Consider the following 8,120-nt stretch of genomic DNA (forward strand, 5'->3'; position numbering starts at 1 on the left):
AGTTAAATACATAGATTATGGGTAGAGTTTAACATGTAAAATTGTAAAAATTATGGGTTAAGTTGAAAAACTTAGGTTTTGATAAAAATGCGATTTAACTACGAAAATGATTATGGAATTGGGTGAAAATGATATATTTCAGTTTGGGAGGTTATGGGTAACAATTATCTTCGAAAACTTTTGGAATTCGGGCATGTGGGCCCGGGGGTGAATTTTAGGAATCTTCCAATCAGGGGTGGGTCATTACCCCAATAGTTAAATTATGAACTTTTGAGTATATATTGATTTATTTATATAATATTTGGCTACTTCCGGGTTGTTTGGCACCAAGTTGAGGATTTAAAGTGTATTTGTGGATCGAAAGTGAGCTTGAGAAAGAGGTAAGTCTCTTGCCTAACCTTGTAAGAGGGAACTCATCCCCTTAGGTATTTTTTTTATTGTGAATTACTTGTGTGGGAAACTACGTATGCACTAGGTGACGAGAGTCCGTGTGTAGCTATATTCTATGAGATGTCCGGGTAGTCTTAGATTTACATCATGCTTTAATTGTACTGTCATGCTTGTTGTGCATATTAATTATCCTAAATAGAGCTGAGACTAGGGATTTTAAAGTTGAAAACTTCCAAGTTAGATTTCATATTTGGGGAAAGAATTGAGGGAAACTTAATAACTTTCAGAAATCTATGTCCTCTCGCGTCGCAAGTACCTCCGCGAGCGAGGTTAACTTCTCTATTCTCATGGGAGCGGGCCGTTTGCTTCGGCAGTATAATAGATGCATCTATGGTTCATGCCGTTCGACCCTCGACAGTGCACACAGTAATTTGGATCGAGCCGTACGACCTCGGCATAAATCATGTGTGATAAATTCTCGGAATCCGATTAAACTTGATATTATGTTATGGCTTGAGAGATATAATTTATTTAATAACCGGAAGTGATTTGGAGCTAGTATGTGTTAGATGAAGATTTTGGAATTTATTATCAGTTAAAGAATTATTTATTCACTGCTTGTTATTGTATTATTATTTTTATTTCCATATTCCATAACTGTTTAGAGTTTCTGCATTTTTTATTGGCCCATAGTAAGTGTCAATGTCGACCCCTCGTCACTACTTCTTCAAGGTTAGACTCGATACTTACTGGGTACATGTTGTTTATGTACTCACACTACACTTCTGCACTAATCGTGCAGGATCTGAGACAGGTGCATCTGGCAGTCATTCCGGCGCACACCCCCAATACTCCGAGGCTTAGTGGTGAGTTGCTTCCGAGTCCGTTTTGCAACACCCAGAGTCTCTCCTTTGCATTTACTTTATGTCTTATCTATTTCAGACAGTAGTTTAGTGTTTTGTATATTCTACTAGTAGCTCATACACTTGTGACACTAGGTATTGGAAATACGCTAGTAGACATTTGATGGGTTTTGAGTATTTATTACACCACACTTGCTCTCATATTTATTTACGCTTTATTTTATTGAATTTTTCATCTCTTACTTACTTAATAAATAAAAATTAACTATATCAAAATTGTTAAAAAGAATAAATACATAGCTAATTCACCGTTGGCTTGCCTAGCGGCTATGTTGGGTTCCATCACGGCCTATAGGAAACATTGAGTCGTGACAAGTGGCTCCAATGTTATTAAGCCCGAAAGGCATCACATTGTAGGAATATGTGCCAAAGTTTGTTATGAACGAAGTCTTTTCCTGATCCTCCGGGTTTATTCTGATTTAGTTGTACCCGGAATAAGCATCAAGGAAACTCATCAACTCATGTCCGGCCATTGCATCAATCATTTGATTAGTGTTTGGAAATGGGAACAAGTCTTTTGGGCAGGCCTTATTCAAATCCTTATAATCTATGCACATGCAAAATTTATTATCCTTTTTTGGAACTACTACTACGTTAGCTAGCCAGTTAGGATATTTTACCTCCCGGATTGAACCGATATCAAGTAATCGGGTTACTTCTTCTTTGACAAACCTATTTCTGACCTCGGCAATCAGCCGCTTCTTTTGCCTTACCGGAGAGATGTTGGGGTCCAGGATTAACTTGTGAACGACCACTTATAGCGGAATACCTATCATATCTACATGCGACCATGCAAAACAATCAATATTAATTGTAAGAAATTCTATAAATCCTGACCTGAGGTTGAGGTTTAATCCTGTCCCCAAGTGGAACTTCCTCTCTAAGAACTTCTCGAACAATGCAACTTGTTCGAGTTCTTCCGCTGTGGATTTGGTTGCGGCCGTTTCTTTCGATACCTGGAAATACCTTGGTACCTGATAGGATTCTGATGGATCCTCCCCTTTGTCGACTTTGTTTAGTTCAGGAGAGGGCATCGATTCCTGTAATTGCTTTACCGCATGCTCCTTCCCTTTACTGCTGGAAATCAAGATCGCGTTCATCTCCCTTACCGTCGGTTGATCTCCTCTTATTTGTTTAATTCCCTATGGAGTTGGGAATTTCAGAAGTTGATGGTTTATTGATGGAACATCCTTCATCTCGTGGAGCCATGGTCTACCAAGAATAATGTTGTAGCCCATGTCGCCGTCTACTACTTCAAACAAATGAGTCTTTATGACCCCTTCGGCGTTAGTGGGCAGCAGGATATCTCCTCGGGTTGTCACGTTTTCTAAGTTGAACCAACAAGGAGCTTTGTGGCCGGAATGATGCTCCTAGTTAGTTTGGCTTGTTCCAGCACTCTCCATTGAGTGATATTGGCCGAACTTCCTGGGTCCACCAAAACACGTTTAATTTTAGATCTAAAATATTAAGAGAAATTACCAAGGCATAGTTGTGCGGTAGTAGGAGTCCATCAGCATCCTCCTCTGTGAAGGTGATATCGTCCTCAGCGACTTCCCGGAGTCTTTTGCTATAAATCACCGATTCCTTTGTCTTTTTTGCTGCCAAAAACGTTACACCATTAATCTTGCCCCCTTCCCCCCCCCCCCAAAAAAAAAATCATGTTGATCGTTAGTCGATGAGGATCTTATCATAACTTTGAGGGTTTCGCGTTATCCCAATTGCGGTTGTTTTTATTTTTAGCCTGATCGCTTAAGAATTCTCTGAGATGGTCGTTTTTCAGCAATGTCATCACCTCCTCACGCAAATGTTGGCAGTCCCCAGTCTAGTGGTCGTTAGTCCCATGATACTCACACCACAGATAAGGATCCCTCCGAATGGGATTGGATCTCATCGGCCTCTGGAACCGTGCTTCATTCATGTTCCTCATCACTGATACCAGCTCCACCACACTAACATTGAAATTATACTCGGACAGTCTGGGGTAGGTGAAATCCCCGGAGCATGATATCTCTTTGTCTTGCAATGATCTGTAATTCCAGCCGCGGTCAGTTCTCCTATCGGTAACGAACTTGTCCACTGACCAAAAACCTCTGCCACGCCTTTCAGCTCTTTCGTAGGGAAACAATTGGCCCTTAGAAGATCGTCGATTTGCGTCAAAATCATCCTTTGACTTATCCTTGTTCTTCTTTTGATCCCGACCCTTGATTGATGCCAGGAAATCGAGCTGGTCGTCTTCTATTCTTATCTTTGATTCGTAACGATGTGGACATTTGCCCATGTAGTTTCCTAGAACCCGAACATGCTTTCTTTCAGTTTCTGGGAATAGTCAGAGCTCCCCAGGTTCAACCCCTTAGTAAATGCCTCAGCCACCCATTCATCTGGCACGACCGGTAGCATAATCCTTTCCTTCTAAAACCTGGTCCTAAACTCTTGTAGCAATTCGACTCTTCTTGCATAATTCTGAATATGTCGGCCTTTCGGTCCTGTACCTTCCTGTCCCCAGCATGGGCCTTGATGAAAGAATCCGCGAGCATCTCAAAGGAATCTATTGAGTGCTCAGGTAAAAGTGAATACCATGTTAGTACCCCCTTCGTGAGGGTTTCCCCGAACTTCTTCAACATGACTGACTCAATCTCGTGTGAAGTTAAGTTGTTTCTTTTCACCGCCATTGTGTAGGTGGTGATGTTATCCTGAGGATCCGAAGTTCCATTAAATTTCGGTACACCTGGCATTATGAATCCCTTCAAGATTAACTCTGCTTCCATGCTCGATTTGAACGACAACTGGGTGTATTTGTTTTGAGTCCGGTCCAACACTGGCGGTGCGCCAAGAATTTGTTCCATTCGGGTGTTTATTTCCCTCATAAACTGCACGAGCTCGATTTTAAAGGGATCATTCCCGTTGTTGTTACCAGATCCGCTACCATTCCCCCCGGCCCCGTTGCTGCCAACCTCACCCCTCGGGGTATTGTTATCAATCCTTTGTGCTGTTTGATTTGCGGGAGCACCGAGAGGAACTGGACCTCTTCCATTCACATTGTTGGAAGCGCGCGACAACGCTTGCCTCAATTCTGTCATGGCCTGGTCTTGCCATGAGAGATGGCCCATGATGGCCTTTTGTTGTTATCTCAATATCCTTACTGTTTCTGCAACGTGCTCGTCTTCGACGTCGTCAGTAGTCATCTCACGAACATGTCGTGATATTGCCCGCCATGGACCAACGTGGCTACATCCTCTTCATTGTGGGTATCACTGATAGAATCTTCGAGTTGAGGCGGATTTCCTTGTGCCTCAATGTTATGTGCGATGTTGACATCGTTATCTATCATCATTTACGCTTTTTTGCTAAGAAACAAAGAATCAAACAAATTATTGATAGATGCAAGGATCAACTCAATTATGCAACTGTCTAATCCCCATGGTGGGCGCCAAGCAGTTAACCCGTAAAATGGTACATTTGAATTTATAACGTGGTTTATAGACAAGCGAATCGATTTGATCCCAAAGTGATAAGTAAATTAAATAATATGCAAGACTTAGCGTTGAAATCTAGATAAGACAACAAACAACTTGGTTCCGGGAGCAAGGCTTCAGAAGACATCAATAAGAATATTAATAGATAGAGAATAAAGTAATATTTAGCTTAGAATAATGTGTAGCATAAGTTTATAGGAATATTTTCCTCTCTTACAATGGGTGTTGAAGTCACTATTTATAGCTACACCTAGGGAACAAGGTCCTAGGATCAAGCCCCTCTTAAATGACAATTATGGGAGCCATTGATGAATGTGAAACGGCAGGCTATGAATGCCAGAATTATCTGTAATGGATTGTGTATTTAATACTGAGAAATATTTTTCTTTGAATTTCATCGGGTGGCAAATATTCGTTTTTCCTCGTTAGCAATATTCCCTTTGGGCTCTGCCTGGTGCCAACCGAAGCTGCTGTCCCCGGTCTTGATTTCCACTTGCCTCCTTTTCCGTCTGTCTCTGGTTCCACGTGTCGCTCTATTATTCGAGTATTTAATATGAACCGATTTTATCCTGTACAACAATATTTGAAACTTATTTATCAAAATTGTCCTAGTTTTGTATATTATCGCCCTAAACAAGGATTGCTTACAAATTATATACAGTCCATTATTAGTGTCTTAAATTAGGGGATTCAGTTACACTCTTTTCCCTTTTTTTCTCATCTCTTCTTTCCCTATTCTCTGCCGCCTCTCTCCATATATTATTAGTGTCTTAGATTATGGGATTCAGGTACACCCTTTACTTTTTTTCTCTCCTCTCCTCTTTCCAATAGTGCCTTAAATGTAGTATAGCAATTTTAATAATGTCGAACTACAATGACGTAAAATAGTTCAAGACTTATTTGAGAATCAAATCTTGTAAAACTATTTTAATAGCTTGAACCAGAAAGTAGTGCCAAACCAAATCAATAGAGACACCGACGATAGACAACACCTAAACCATTCCAGTTGAATGCCGGAATTTTTAAATTTGATACATCTACAACAACATATAAACTAAAAATAAAATTTATAAGACTGATTATATAGTATAAAACTTATTTATAATTTATCTACAACTTTCATACATCATTTTACTCAGTTAAATACAACTACAATATTATACAGCTTAAATACAATTTTCATACAAATTTTATACAAATATATCTCTTGTATATGATTTTTATATATTTTTTATGTGGTGTATTCTTTTTCTTATCTGAAATTCCAATCAAAACGTACTCTCTTAATAAAATGTTGATATATATCAACAACTTTATGTAAAAAAAGAAGAAGAAGTATTTATAACTTAAATATAAATTTCAAACAATAATTATACATTATACAACTATTTTTTAACTTTTTAATAATATTCAAATAAAAAATAAATATAACTACAACAAAACACAACTTAAATACAATTTACATACAATTATAATACAACTTTAATACATCTTCTTCATCTTCGAGTTTCAATTTATAAATTCATCCAAATTCAACTTTAATCTTCACAAAACATCCTCAAAATTGAGATATAGACTCCAAAGAATATTCTCGATCGTTTGCAACAATACTCAATCAAGAAAAATAATAATCTAAAAAAAAATCAGATTCAAAATCAAAGTTTGACTGGTTCGATAGTGATAAGCGACGGCATCAAATCTATTAATGAATTCTTAGATGAAAAGAAAGGAGATGAGAAAAGTGTCACAACATAAAATCCCTCCTTAGGAGTCGTGATGGAACCTAGTCTCCTAATTAGGTAAGTCGGTTACTCAACGTTATTTTAAACAATGAAAACATGAATTAAAAAAAAATAGAGTTTAACATAAATGCGAAAATAAGAGTAATACAGGCCAAAGAGGCAAATACTTAACATAATATCCCAGAACTAGATGGTACAGAGTCACAAGCTCTAACTGAATACACGAGATTAATCTCAAATACAGTACTGTCTGAAATACATTAACAATAAAAATAAAACAAGAGGATAACTCCAAGGCCTGCGGTCGGATAATGCAGGGATACCTTGAAATCTCTGATGTGTGCAATGACTAACTGCCGATCAGTCTGGTCTGAAGTACCTGCATCTGCACAAAAATATTCAGAAGCGTGGTATGAATATAACACAATCGATATCCAATAAGTATCAAGACTAACCTCAGTGGAGCAGTGATGAGGTTCGGTCGTTTGATACTCACTAGACAAATAACCTATGCAATGAATATATCGAAGAAAACTGATAATTGAAATATAACTAATAACAATAATCATAACCCCTTTAGAACATGTAATAACCACTCAATGTAGTAAAACCATTTTGATCACGAAACATCAAATAGAGGTAAGGCATGTGATAAAATATCAAATACAACCAAAAACTCAGGTAAGTGCCAAACGTAATCTTTTAGAAATAATTATGAAATAAGAATAACAACTCCGTCTCAACACAAACATAACAACAATGAGGACACCCCGATTACGCTGCATGTGCACATAAAAATGGTATGCCACCCTTATTTTGCCACATGCGCAATAGCCACCCTTATTTTGCCACGTGGGCAACCCGAGATAACGCCACCCTTATTTTGCCACGTGGTCAGCCCAAGAATACAAGTGCATGATTAATGAATGTCAAGTTTCATGCTCCTGAACTGGTGTAAATAACATGTTATGGTGTACGCATGTGCGAGTGTATTATTTCAGTCCAAGTCCACAAGTAATATTAAAGACATTGAATAACTTATTAGAGACAACACAACAAGTCACGTAATGTGCATGACACACACAAGGAAAATCACACCATCACACGAATATCATCAATAATATGCCCCCAGGTCATCACATACAATCCCTGACGTAGCCACCTTTATCTCTCTATATTGACATTATCATAATAGCCACACGTATCACTCCGCCCCGACAGTAAACACAATAGCCACCCGTATCGCTCCGCCCAGATAATATATCAACAACCACCCATATCACTCCGCCCAGATAATATATCAATAGTCACCCCGTATCACTCCGCACAATCAACAACAGTGAGATGCCACCCTTATGCTCTGCATAGCAACAATCAACCCACACAACAAATCCACTTGTGTCAAAATCTTAACAATACAACATATCAACTTGTACCACACGTACCCATATGCCACAACATTTCCAAAACAACAATACCAATGTAATCTCAACATATAGCCCACGGTTCTGCCACAATGTGAACAAGAATCTCAATAACAACAGAATGAAACTATCACGACCCAAAATCCCCTATAGGCCGTGATGACACCT

Source organism: Nicotiana tomentosiformis, chromosome 5, assembly GCF_000390325.3.
Source record: "Nicotiana tomentosiformis chromosome 5, ASM39032v3, whole genome shotgun sequence".
Classification (NCBI taxonomy): domain Eukaryota; kingdom Viridiplantae; phylum Streptophyta; class Magnoliopsida; order Solanales; family Solanaceae; genus Nicotiana; species Nicotiana tomentosiformis.